General features: G+C 39.7%; 1 long non-coding RNA gene across 1 annotated transcript in view; it reads left to right on the top strand.

Moving 5' to 3' along the window:
* Positions 1-4,153: 4,153 nt before the first annotated feature.
* Positions 4,154-14,620, top strand: part of LOC306833131 — a 41,457-nt gene continuing 30,990 nt past the window's right edge. Inside the window, exon 1 of the long non-coding RNA XR_013780304.1 lies at positions 4,154-4,299. This is a non-coding gene — a long non-coding RNA (uncharacterized lncRNA). The remainder of the gene's footprint in view (positions 4,300-14,620) is intronic.

Genomic DNA, 14,620 nt, shown 5'->3' with positions numbered 1-14,620 from the left:
TCCAAGAAATGTGCAGCATGGTGACTAAAACACGTATTGTTTAAAATGGATGACTCCTGGCAGGCTGACAGTGCTGTTCAGTGAGGCAAAGTGCCAGTAAATTGTTTGTCTTCTGCAGAGCTGCCCTATAATTCTTCTGGGAACCGATGGCATTGTGTTTGCCAAAGAGAATAATGATAGATGGGATAAAATCAAACCTGAGGATTTTGGGATGCACTCTGACCACCAGGCCAAATCTGAATACATTTAGTGGGAAATTGTTTGTGCCTGTGTATTTTGTGCCTCTTGGCTGGAGTTTATTTGTAAAGATAGTTTCGAGTTTGTGTTCGCCGTAGATAATTATTGATGTGATCGTATTTCCTGTATTTGTCCGAATACAATTCACCTGTGCATTGGTTTAGCTGCTGACAATGGCAAACCTGCAACAGTGGCCCTCGAGATTTCAGTCCAGAGAAATCGGCTCTTTAACTTAGATAAAAGACAAATACAAAAATTCATACAAAAGGTCAAAACAAAACATGCTGCAAATGACGTGTTACAAAAAGCCCCCAAAACATGCATTTACATTAAACACAGCAGAGCCATGTGACATCTGTAACATGTACCTAGTGTACTGTAAGTGCTCTTGAATTCCCTTATCGCTGCAGCTCTCTTTATTCACACCTTTTTCTTGATGCTGTGACATTCTTCACCAAGATCAAGGAAAATGAGGAACGGAAAGGTTTTGGACTTACTCTCCCCCTTTCTCTCTCCTGCATAGCTGTTTCTACTGGCTAGAGCGCGTACAATGCAATTACTGAATATACAGCAATAACTAAATATGCAGCATTTTTATTGCATTTGTTTACTTGGTTTGTGTGTTTTTATGCAATTTGCATTTGCAGTGTTTTTGCTGTTGGCTTTCTGCTGAACTTGTTTTTATGCTTGCTTTTTTCTGTTTTAGGTGTTTTTATATTTTGTCTTTGCATCATTTTATAATTTGCAGCCCATGTCTGAGAATTAAATCACATATGCATTATGTTTCCCTTTGTAAGCAACATACATGAATGCACTAAAATATCTTGGATGTGACTGACCTAGACTATATGTTCGATGAAGAGACATATTTTACTGCATATAAAACACTGGTTGTAATGTCTCTGGTACTGAGGCGTGAATGTAAATGTGCAATCTGCCTGTTCAAGTGTGCTGTTGGCCCAACAACAGGAGCACATCCCCATCTGTTCTCTCTCTGGAGTGCCCAGACAATACATTCTCCCAGCCAGACCTTCCCATTTGCTGGAGCAGAGGTTTCCCAGCCATTTCTGAGGTTACAGACGGGATAAACGCCTTCACCACGTGCTCACAGTTCTCTGATCAGAGCTGGTTGGTCCACAGTTGCAAATAGATTAGAGCTGGTTTCCTGATGCTGCGTAATATTCATCATGCTCTTCATGTCTTCCAGGTTCTTTTGTTGCTGCAGTTCCACAGGATGCAAGCAGAGAAAGACGAGCGTTACTGTCAGTGGAGTGAGATTTGTTGCAAGCCCAGCCTTGCCAACTGTGAGGCATTGAGGTGTGACCACAGAGATGCCTAACATCTCCAGTTGCCTCAGGGCCAGCCAGTCAATTACACAATACTGTCTACCCTGAGCAATGACATGTGCTCAATAATGGACCAAAGTCAAACAGGAAACACCAGTTCATACCACTGACCACACTATAATCTCTCTCTATAAATACTGTATAATTATTTTTTAATTTTGAGTAGTGTGGTGAGTTGTGAAAATGCATGATTTAAGTGAGCATCAGTTTTGACGATGCATTTTGGGAGTCCACTATATAGTGTTTAGTTCTTCACGCTACAATAATAAGCATTAGACAAATATCATACAAACTAAGTGAAGGATTGCAGGGCGAAGAAGATGATTTCAGACACAGATTGGGTCTAATTGAAGAAGAAATCCTTTATAGGTTCAGTTGTTATAATTTCAAGGGATTCAGAATACACCTTCCACTGCTCGACCTATCCCTTCATTTGCCCAGAAAAATGTAGCCTGTGAACATAATCCAGTGGTTGACAGAATTTTAGCACACATTAATGAGAAAAAAATATATATCTACATGAAGGATACAGTGTAAGTGGAAAGTTATATTTTACATCAATCAAACAAGTAAAACATTCAGCCACACATCAACATATTTTCTTTTCATTTGAGCTAAAGGTTAAAATCAATGTTTACGGTTGAAGCTACTCTCTTTAATTGTCATAACTTAAACAGAACAATAAACTGAAATAGTTATTGGATTGCACCAGATTGAGTAAATCACCCACAACCCATTACAATACAATAAAGTTTTATAACTTTTTTTCAGTTGAAGTGATACTCAGTTAACATTAGTCATATAATATGTAGTTGCATTAATATTTTCCAAAGCCTGTCTCAATAACATTTTGGTTTTGTCTTCCACTCAGCTGTTTATGAGGACCATGTGTGAGAGACTCCAAGAGGGTCTCCCTTTCAAAGAAACCTGGCTCTCCTTTGTGAAACACTTTATCGTGTGGATGCAGATGTGCTTTTTGTTGGAACCTTGCACCTCATCCATTACCCCGGCCTGCCAGAGAGATAGCATAGAGTGAATCCGTTCAAAAAGGACCATGACAGAGCTGGCTGCCTAGCTGAACTTTCCATGAACTAGGCTCCACAGTGGGATCCATGCATCAAAAAAATAAGTAATTTCTCTTTGCTGCTCTGGCCTGTGTTCCATACAGATTGCTACTATCAACACGTCCGACATGCTCATGTATCAATCTGTCAATCTGATATTCTTTTGAGCACTGTATCTGTCTCTGAAGATTCTATTCAGTAGAGAGTACGAGTGAGCAGGGAGTTTTGTGACAATCATGTCTTGTTGAATCAAGATTTTACCACACAGTCTGTAAAGATGCATAAAAAACACAGTGCACAGTGGTTTCAGTGATGTGGATAAGATTATACAGCTATCTTCTGAAAAAGGGAATGATGCTTTCTGTACCCCTTTGTGTAAGTGTGTACTTAAATTGCAAAATATGTCACTGAATGTACATTATTAATATTAAAAAGCAAATAAAATCTTGTTGCCTCTTTGTAATAGTACTTGCAGCCTGTTAATGTGCAGATGTGACAGGCTGCATCTCATTGGTTATTTTTCTTAAATACTCAGTGTTACTATAAAAGCTTTTATTTTAATTGTCTTTGGGAGAAGTTTTTTCGAAAAATGTGGATTGATTTAGAAATGTGAAAGTGACATAAAGGAAACTGAAATACTTACATTTGGAATTCATACAAAAATACTTATTTTCCTGCTCAGTAGTGAAACTCTAGCACTATTGACATATAGACCTTAGGTTGTTATATGAAAAGTCCATGGACACAATTTAATTTCTGTCACCAGTCAGGCTCCACCACCACAATGGATTTCTTTTTATGCCCTAGCCTCTGACTCTGTGTACATCTGTGTGTGCTGGAAACACAGTTTCTACCCAAGCCCTTCCCTTCCTCTCCCACTGCCTCTGCCCTTAAGGTGCATTTCATCCACATAGAAAATGAAGTTATATCTGAACTTCGACCAATAGTCTAGCTAGCCCAGGGGAACTCACTGTAAGGAGCTCGCCTGCATATGGCCAGGCTGCACAGACCGCACAAGGCTGCACAAGTCCATCAATCTCCTTCTGTTCCACAGTGCCTCTAATGACTGCATACATAACAAAACCATCATCTCCTCCAGCTGAGAAGTCCTGTTCATGTGAAACTGTGCTATTTCTCTAGAAGAAATTCTTCTGAACAACAATCTATAATATTAAAGTATAATTTGGTAATTGGATGCATTGCTTAAATCAAGCAGCATGATTTCTCATCTGTAGTTGTTGAATCTTCAAAGATTTAAAAAAAAAAAAAAAAAAGTAGCCTAATGACACTGTGAGGCGATAGATGATGACGTTATTTCTTCGTTTCCAACATTGAAAGTTGGTTAGTGATTTGTTTGTCAACATACACATTATTTCAACTATTTCTAGTCTATTAGCTGCAAACAATGTAAAAAACAAAATATTTGGTATACAAACATTTAATCAGCATGTATGGAGCAGTTACTTTAGTTATGATAAGAGACAATGGAGGTTGTTTGTCGGGACTTCTGGTCTCTAATACCAGCAATGTGGATGCTAATGGCTGACGCAGCGACGGAGGACATTCATAATGTGCTGTCACAAATGTCGCTGAACGTGATGAGAATTACCAGGCGAAAGAAAACAACCCATTGAAGGCAATGCGTCAACACAGTAAGAATTTTTTTTGTTAGTAAAAAGTAAGCTGTTTATGCGTGTGTGTGCTTTGGACGAAGTTTGGTTCCAGCTGCGAGCTAGCTGGAGTACACACAGTGTGAATGTGGTTTAGCACAAAGTGTTCTTTAGCCTACTAACATATCTTATGTTGATTTTGTTGACAGATTACCTATTTTGTAAATCCAATGTGGTAACTTTATTATTTTTTTAATGTGGTTGTTATGAAGTGTGTGTATGAATTTGTTTACTTCAATGATAAACAATTCTAGTCGATGACAGTAGCTTTGACTTTGTATTGATTTGGAAGGCCCCGGGTGCATTTGTCCCTCTTATCCCCTTTTCACTAAACTCTTCACCAGTGGCGAACTGGTGTGTGGGGCCATGTGGGGACTCCTGGCAAACAGTCATTTGGGGCCCCTGCATATACCAGTCTAATGTACCTTATATCACATAATGAGATACTCCATATAATATGAACCAAAGTCAATATCCTTCCTTTCTTCCATCAGTGTGATCCATATTGGATAAAACATCATTGCAGGCAAATGCGAGTGTGTCATTGAAATGATCCCAACCTGAAATATTGCAAATCTCAAGTCCAGATGTTTATGGAAGTATTCAAATGAATGCATTCTTGTGCGAGCATGTATCTGATGAACACTTGGCTCATGATTATTTTACTTTAAGCCCAGTGTTGGAAGGCTGTGTATGGTAGGATTTACAATAACAAAATGAAAGGCCCCAGAATTTCAAAAGTCTCTTGCATTGAAATAAAGTAAAATTAAATTAAATGTAGTTCCATTTTAGTTGTGAATTTAGCATTGATTTCGATAATATTCTCTACACGATTCATGCATGCCGTTTTATTTTCTCTAAAACCACTGCTTTTGACACCGCTTGGTTTCACATCCTCAGACCTCTCATTCTGAAGCAGCATGCTCAAAGGTTGGATTATGTCCAAAAGCCCTGTTAATGAAAAACGTGCTGCTGACAACCTGCGTGCAGTAGCTCTTGAAAACGAGACTGCTTGTCATTTTAATGGCATGTAGCAAAAGAATGTGCTCATGCTGACTGACAGCTCTCCAGTCAGCTCTGACTGACAGGATAATAAATGACGGGATTTTCCTCTTGAGAAGTGCTGACATTGGACTTCTTAAGTAAGGGCTTAGAGGACTGTGATTTTCGAGTATAATGTCACTCATATTCTGAGCGGTTTCTGAGTAAATCTGTGCACTGAACAACACCACATTATATTTTGTGTCACTGAACGTGAATTTATCACGCCCAATGTATTCAGAATCTGGCCTGCTTTTTGCTCTCAAAGACGCTCGCTAAGTATTTCTGATTTCTTGGACATGAAATCACTAAACAGGCTATTAGCATACAAGACCCAACAACTTACTGAATGTGTTATAATTGAGCTGCAATATTCATATGTAAAATGAATATCTTTGTGATAAGTAAAAGTTTGTCGCTCTTCTTGATGAACTCAAGCAGACCACCGTAGAGCATGGCGTTGATTTTTAAAGAGATTTGACTCATTTTGGGTTAAAGTTGCTAAAAGTTGCATATAAGCGCTACATCCATCAGTGCGCTCTTTATTAACGGGAGCTAGCGGAGCAGCAGATCTCTGTTGGTCTGTGGTTCATGATCGCTCCCCAAGGTAGAGCAGGAAAAGACAACAGTGTTTAGTGTAGGGGCCTTGGGGAACAGCTGTATGAATATGAAGACAGTCCAGAGATGTTGTTTTTACACATTTAGCGCTGTGCTTATGGATATAGTCGGTGGAGATTTCTGTTTTGTTTGTGATGTTGATGTCACTATTTTGGGAGTCAAAACAGTGTTACTAAAACAATTAAACTTTATATATTACAGACTTTTGGATTTGGATGTTTTAGAAGCGACATAAATAAAACGAGAGTTGAGATTTATCTGATAACTTGTTTTATTGTTATTTGGAATAGAAACATTGTGTATAAAAGGGACGAAAAAAATGAGCATGTGGTGTATAGTTGGTGCACTGCCATTCATTCTGCTGTTTGCAGATACAGTCACAGTTAACAGAAGAGAAGTTATATCATGTTTCTTTTTTTTTTTTGCTGATCTAAAAAACAAGACGATCAGTGACACAAATCTGTGATCCGATCTGAGTTGTGAAATTTGTCATCCGTTGCATTCCTGAAGAACATCCTGGTTTTCATCTGTTTACTGCATACTGTATTGTTTAATATACAAACGTCTGAATAGCTGAGTCTTAGTTTGCACTTCCAATGTTGCTGTCAATAACCTAAACACTGGAAATCAAACTGGAAATCTGTTGCTTTTGGGGGCCAAAGAATACATCCGATGATGGAGCTGGAGGAAATATGAATGTTTGAGCTGCGTCCCAAAAACACAAAACATCAGCATGAACTGCTGCTGTTTCTTTACACAAAATGAAAAATCCCTGAAGGGTTACAAATGAGAGAACAATATCTCCAAGACTTGTTCTTGCTGTCATGGCTGTAATTTGTGCCAGAGACAGCAGGTAGCTTTTTCTCTCCAGAAAATCTCTTTCAACAGTATATTCCCACTTCCCAACAAGTGGCAGACAGACACAGTAAGCAAATCATTTCAAAGCCAGAAATAGAGATGCAGAGATAAATATTGTCTGTGTGTGCTGGAGTAGCAAAATAAGCAACTCAAATCACTTCCCTCTAATGTCTGAGATAGTGCTGGTCAAATATTTTGTTGTAAAGCTCTTTGCCAGCATCTGCTGTGAACCGGCCACATAGAATAGACTAGAATGCCTTTATTGTCATTATACAAATTGTACAACGTGATGACCTAGATTCACCTTAAAGTGCACACAGCTAAAAACAAAAAACAACAACAAGAATGGGTCAAAAAAAAAAAAAAAAGTGACCCTAGTTAACGGAAGGTGGGATATGTGTGGTAGGACTCATTTACAGTTTGCAGCCTACTAAAATTAAATGGATAAACAGACATCAGATTTCTTATTGCACAGTACGAAATAGCAGGTCATGCATCATGCAGTCTGAGTGAAAAAGAGAAAAAAAACAAAAAAGCCCCAGCCAAAATCTAGAGATGATAATTATCACACATTATTCCTCACAATGCTCCTCGTCTCCGAGATACAAGTTGACAATAATCCCAACGTAACTTTTGATAGGCTACAGATAATGAATCTGAATAATGACATCATAAGCCTGTCACAGTTACAGGATTGTCATCATTTGTTCAATTTGTGGGACAATGTTGTTGCTGCATAGATGTAAAGCTCCTTTAGTATAATTCACATCGAGTTAACAAAAAACAAATGTCGTGGCTCCAGCATCTTCTTAAAACTAAGAAGAGACCTGTAGGGTGCCTTTGTCCTGTGGCACTGTGATGTCTCAATGATGACAAGTTGTTAACTCATTCCTAACACCGCCTGCCAGTGGGGAAGTGGCCTCAGACAAAACTATTACAACCACACTTGTTGTTGTCGTCGTTGTTGTTGCGGTTGTGTTTAGGTTGAGGTGTACGTATGTAACTCACCACAAATGTGTGGTTCTGCTTCCTGCTGCTCTCACTATCTCACCTCTGTCTGCGCTGGTCGTGTCTGGTTGCTCGTCAGATGATGTGGGAGGGCCACCTCAGACATGATGTGCCCTTTCAGATCATTTGTTCTAATCAAATTTTAATGAAATGCCGGTTGCATCTTGCAGCTCATGAATGAAAGATTGCGCTGTAGTGATGCTCGCACAGTTTCTCTGGGCTTTTATTATTTGAGCCTGCTGCGAAATAATAGTGAAGCCAGTGCATTAGTCACTGACATACATGAGATGTTCAGACTCCTGGAGCCAGCCTCGAGTGGACACTTAAGGAACTGCAGTTTTCAACACTGAAGGTTTTAGCTTGCTTCGAAGCCAACATTCAGGTCAGTCATGGATAATAATAGAGTAGAAATTTTAGCTCAGTGATAAAATTTTTTTCTCTCAAGATAAGACAGCTTACGTTTGTTTTCATGAAATACTGCCGTAGTGCTCTATGAAGAATGCTTTGGTGATACGTTTGATATGACATTGTTTAAATGTTGTTGTTACAGTTGGCAGCAATTGAAATGGCGCGGTTGTGGCTCAGTGGGTTGAGTTGGTGGTTTGATCCCAGCCACATGTCTGATATGTCCTTGGGCAAGACCCTCAGCCTCAAGTAGCTCCTTTTACATAGCAGCCTGTACCATCATAAAACATGAGCTTCTGTTGATGTGTTAATATTGTAGCTAGTTTTTATCAGTGTTTTTCTGTGTCTGAAGGGGAAACCTGTTTGAAGATTTAAAATGAACATGTCAAATTATGAATGTTAGTTAAAGACCAACGCTCACTCTCTCTGACTCAGTGCTTTTAAATTCATTGATGTAACCTGAGATGATGAATTCAAAGCTGGGAGAACTTTTATGAGGTGCAAATTACAGGTGAGGGTCATTAAAGATGATTGAGGGGGATCTGATGAGTTTAATGCTCAGCTTTTTCTAATATTGGGCTATTAGCTTTCCACCCAACTAGCTTTTAATGTTCTTGCTTCTCAGCCTTTAACACAAATTAGCTAAACGTACCCTGACCTCAATATCTCTTAATATGCAGGAGGTTAGACCGTCAGTGAAAAAGCTGTATAGATTCACCTTTTGCTATATTTAATGCTACTGTGATATTTCAACGTAGAATAGGTTTAAAAAACATTTCTATTCTGTTGACAAAGTCATTGAGCCCACTTAAGGCACAAACAGGGACATTTCTGGTACAGGATTTGGAATTTGAAATGTTTTTTTTTTCTTCTTGAAACGCAACTGAAAAAGTGTTGTCATCTTGTTCTGGGATGTAACGATTAACTCAACCCACGATACGATTCTCTTTTTATTCATTTCACAAAATGAGACTGAAGAAAAATTACGAGTTGACTGAAAAAGATTCCTTTTTAATTTTTTCATGAAAACACGAATGTAACTCTTAATCTCTTTGGCTCTTTCAGTCGTTTGGGGCGAGCGGGGCTACAAACCTGCTTGTCCGTGTGCTTTGGCCTCCGCAGCTGCCATGGTAACGCCCGATTGTTACAACCATCCGCCTTTGCGATATTACTATGACCGCCAAAATAACAAATTGTGTTTTTATGTCACATACACGTCTGTTACAGTACATATCATTGAGAAAACATTATGTCTGTTGAATCAATCCTAGATTTAAGTCACAGATTTGATCATTTTATCAGATCAGGAAGTGGAGAAGTGTAAATAAATGTACGCATTTGCTAGCTTTTATAGATCCCAGACCGAAGACCACGACTACGTTACCAAATGCAGCAGAGTCAAACTATCAAACGAAAGACAAAGTGTCGGGGAGTTAATCGCTGAAATGATCAAATAAACCAAATATAATTTAATGAATGTCTTAAAATGTAGTTCCCTGAAAGACTGTCCTGAAACGCTATAACAGTCACTACCACACATGTATGGAGGCCAATAAGTGATGATGGAGCAGAATCCCTTTTCATTTATGACTCTATGTTTTACTATTTAGGAAAAAGTTACCCACTCTCAAAAAAAAAAAAAAAGCCTTACAAGCAGTTCAACATGTATGTCTGTATAAAATGTATCCATGAGGTGGCCTTGATTGCTAACAGCTCGTCGTTGAAGGTTTACAAAGTAACTTGGAAAAGGCAGAGACTTTTTGAAGACGTTTATTCGAGGCCGGCTCTGCTTGTAACCCAACCTGGAAACGAAAACTCTCCTTGAAGACACGGCCATGTTTTTTTTTGTTTTTTTTGTCAGAGTTGCACACCAGAGTTGGGCAGCCCTTTTCTGTTTTTTCTACCCTGTCAGATTTTCCTGGCAGATGAAGAACATGAAGAAGTGTGAGCGGAGCCTCCTCTTTGAAATCCATCAGCTGCTTTAAAGACATACAAGACTTCTTCTGAGCGCTGGTCGCAGACAGGACTTGAGGATCAGTTCTTTCATTTTCACTTTCAAGGAGGATAAAGGGTAAAGCCCCGAGCATGATGAAACTCAGACACCCAAGTCTCATTATTTGTAAGGCCCGCTGTATGTGTTCACGTTTCCCTTAAACTCTGAGCGTGGGGGGAAATTATAATTAATCTGTTAATGACAGTTGGGGCTGTCATAGGCTCGGGGAGTGTATAATAAATTGCTGTAATAAAAATTAAGATTGCATGCATCATTGAGGCCTTCAGAGGGTTTGTTTAATGTAGTTACAAAAATGGTAGCAGCTGATGTGGCGTCCACTGCTCTACCAGGAGAACGCTAATTTCTGAGTGACATTTAACCTGCTGTAGCTCTACCACGGCTGAGGGAGGTGAGGAGAAACCTAATGAGTTTTTCTTGCGTCCCATTCTGAGAACCACTGAACTGGATGGCCTGGTTTGTATCCAAAGGCAACAGAAGAAATAATAACTTTCATTGTTCAGGGGAAATTAATTAAACCCCCCCCGCCTGAAAATCTTTCCAATCCCACATTTAAGTCAAAGAAGTGACGGAGGTTGGACATTGTTCAAACTTTGGAAAAATGTCGCCATGCTTTGTAAAGTCAGGTCAGGGTTAGAGGTTTTTTTTTTTTTTCACGTTTCTCTTCCTCTTTACTCGAAACATGAAAGATGTTTCTTGGTCCGTAACATGTGCTCAGCACAGTGTTCGACTTCCTTTCCTTTGATGAAGACAAAGCTCCCTGTGTCGGGCAGCGTCCCATCAGATGCGGGGGACCTCGACTTTTTGGCCCCCGAAGAAGCCGAGGAACAAATCTTTTTCGGAATTTCTGCGTATGAACGGGTCGTCGTTGGAAAGTGTCTGTTTTTGCATCCATTTTGATGCACACGCTCCAGTGCAGCTGCTGACATACAACACACAGGTTGTCTGACCAGTTTCCTGTCTAGTCACCGTGGCTGTGTCACCTCTTGTGGCTCTTTCAACCTCGGATATTTGTCAAGGGGCAGGCTTGGAACCTTATCTTTGCGTGTGTTGTTTGGGACACAAGGGGCCTCGTTCAGGGTTTTAGCCCCGCGGGGCAGGCTGCTATATCGCACTTGTAGCCTGACACCAGTTGACACAGCATAGTTGCCCAGGTCACTCTACAAAAACATGGCTCCCTCTCTGGATGAAGCCAGGAAACAAAGGAGATTCTTTTGTTGATGGACAGCTCTTGGTTGCTCTAATTGAGACTAAGCTCTCCAGTCTCACCGAGTATGGACTCATAGTGAACTCTAGAGCAATAACATCCTTCCTGTCCTGCTGGTCAACTTAGCAGGACACTTGTTTGTCAGACCTTGAAATATGTTTTCAGCCAATACCCTCCTCACGAGCACAACATATTATTCAAATGAGTAAATCGAAAGAAACACTTTGTGGGAAATGAATCAAAATCCACACTGAGAACAATGAATTGATTTAGTCTTGGCCGTATCAGTTATTTCATTTATTTTCAGGGCAGTCACATGACGGCACTTCCACTCTGCAACATTGAAGCAATGTCCGTCGTTTGGACACGTCTTGTCTTTAGGGAAGACGACGCAGACGAAAGAAGTGAAATGTAAACACTGCAGAAAAAACATTTAGCAAGAGATAGTTATTTACTGTCTACTCTTTTTAGAGAAGTTCATTTCTACTTTAGGACTAAAATGTTTTTATTTCGAGCGACGCTTTGATTTCTGTTTGAAATATTCACGAACCCAAACATAGTTTATCAGATATGCACTCTTTCATTAGAAAATAATATCCCAGCTTTAAAAGTTCAGCAAGAACGAAATAATCGTTAATTATTGGTAATGGAGGTAAAATGTTCAATTAATCATGATTATTGATTTGAGGTTAAATCGCCCAGCCCTAACATTTATCTATTAGCGCCTGATTTACTGAAGAACATCCTTCTGACTGAAAGAAAACGTTCATGAGGTGCTCGAGCTTCATGGAACAGAAGGCTCTCTTCCTCCTTTTAAGGCAGAATATAAAACCAGTAATACAAGTAGATTGTTCCTGATAGTGATGGTATTTTTCAGGCTCTTTTTGGCTATAATTCTTTGTTCTTATTTCTATGATTATTTTCACAAGACTTACATTCTCAATATTTAAATGAGGTTTATTGTAATTGTTCAATGACATTTTGTTTTACAGTCTCTAGCGTACCATGAGACGTCCTTTTGGGAGAGCAAATCTTCTCTTTGGTACATTCTTGGTTATCACTGATAAAGTATCACCAGAGCACATCTTAATAACTTTCAAAAGAGGATGTGTTCTGAAAGTTCTGTTTCAGCTGAAGCCTTGACTTTCAAAGCTATAATCAGAAGCCAGCAACTGAAACATGGAGCTTGTGAGCCGAGTCTAATGGGGCCTCGGTGGAACAGTCGGCTGCAGCAGCAGATCCTCCTCTGTGATTCATCTCTATTGTTTTGCAGGTTTGTTACCTTTCTCTCTTAAGAGCCCGTCGCTCCCGCACCTCCCAGAACAATTATCACCTGCTCGTCTCTCAGCCTGTCCGACACTGTGTTGTTGTCTCGACTTTATATTCTCATCCTCCTCATCTTTGTATTTATCTTTTGGGCTGGGCCGTATTACTTATATAGAAACCTGTGATGCATCACCCACCGGCCCTGAAAGATAATTACGGACCAAAAGGAGCAATGGGCTTAATTTTCCAAATTAAGTGAAACTTAATAATTCTCGCCTAAGTGCTGGCAGTGATTAATGGCTGTTAGAGGACAAGGCAAAAATGTTATGTACATACAGGTCAACTGCTTTTTTAATGCTTCACAAACATGCAGTTTTTTTTAGTTTTTTTTTTTATTATTGAAATATAAGCCAGCATTCAGAAGGAAAAAAAACATAGTAAGAAGAAATGATACAGATATACATTATTGTATGTGCTGTAATTCCAGTGATAGTTAAAAGTTTCCATAGAGGAACTAATAGCAGAATATTTAACAGCAGAGCAGCCACTACCCCCCAGGCAGATCATCCACTTTTTCATACATTTAGGGAAAATATAATCATTCTTTTTAATTACTGCACCTAGGCACTCTATTAAAATTCTAATTCACCTCATCCACCTCGATTGATCTGTTCACAGTGGGTGGCTGTGGTGAAATGCACTGTATAATATTCATGCTGGTACGCCTTGGTTGTGCTGTGTGTCAGAAGCCATCTTGCAGCGAATCCCTCACCCACCTTGGAGCGCAGCCTGTGGAACTGATGAGGTGAAGAGCATTGCTCTGCAGCTCCATGCTAGTAATCACGGGACTGAAGAAACACATACATCATCTGCCACACAGGTTGGCATGGCGAGTGAAAAGCCTTCACATCACGTAAGATGTTGGACAAATGATGGCCATACGCGTGTTTGTCTCCTCACAGATGGCTGTGCATCTTCAGTCAGGAAAAAAAAGGAAAAAAAAAAGCTGAGCCTGGCACTTATTCCCCTCCCCCAACCCAGTCCTCTTGCTCCCTCTTCCTCTCTCCCTCCATCCGTCTTTTGTACCACGTCCCTTTTTTTTTTTTGCTCCTCCTCTGCAGGAGGTTTGATATTGGCAACACAGTTAGTGCCCTCCACGGAAATAACAGTGGAAAAGATGACATAAATTATTTGCCAATTGTTTGACACATGCAGGGCATTGTCCTTGCTATAATCATCAGCACTTTGTCACCTGAAGGTATGAGCGCTGCCACTGCTGCTTTGTGTCTCTGTGCTTAACCTCTCGGGCTGTGCAGGGCTCCTGCTCTCCTCACTAAAAAGTATACAATGCACCTTTCCTCCAACACTGAGGAGGAATGGATCCGATCAGATCTCTGCAAGTGCTTCTGCATTAGGCCTGCAAGACACGAGGACAATATGCAATGCGTGATAACACAGTTCAATATGGCAACAAACAGATGAAATGCTATAAAGAATATCAGTAATGAAGACAAATAAATGTAAAAATAAAGACAGCATATTAGCTTTAACACACATGCATGTTTTATAGAACCCACGTGTTAGCAACATGTCCCCTCTGAAAACACATTTAATTTGAGAGCTGCTGATAGCTAGCTTTAGCTTCATGTGGCTGCATCAAAAGTTGCATTACCTGACTACATTAATTTTTTTTTCTTTTTTCATAAATTCACATTTTCACAAAATGTTAATCGCCATAACAATGACATTTGAATCAATTAGACTGCCCTGTTCATCATCCAAATGTGCGCCTGTTGCTATAAACGCAGAACCAGTCCAGTGATTCAAACAGTAACGCTGACTGAAGCCTGCAAAAGAGAAAGACTGGGTCTCATTTTTCTCATCAGTAG

This window comes from Symphodus melops (genome assembly GCF_947650265.1).
Source record: "Symphodus melops genome assembly, chromosome: 12".
Lineage (NCBI taxonomy): Eukaryota > Metazoa > Chordata > Actinopteri > Labriformes > Labridae > Symphodus > Symphodus melops.
This window is presented reverse-complemented; position numbering and strand designations above follow the sequence as displayed.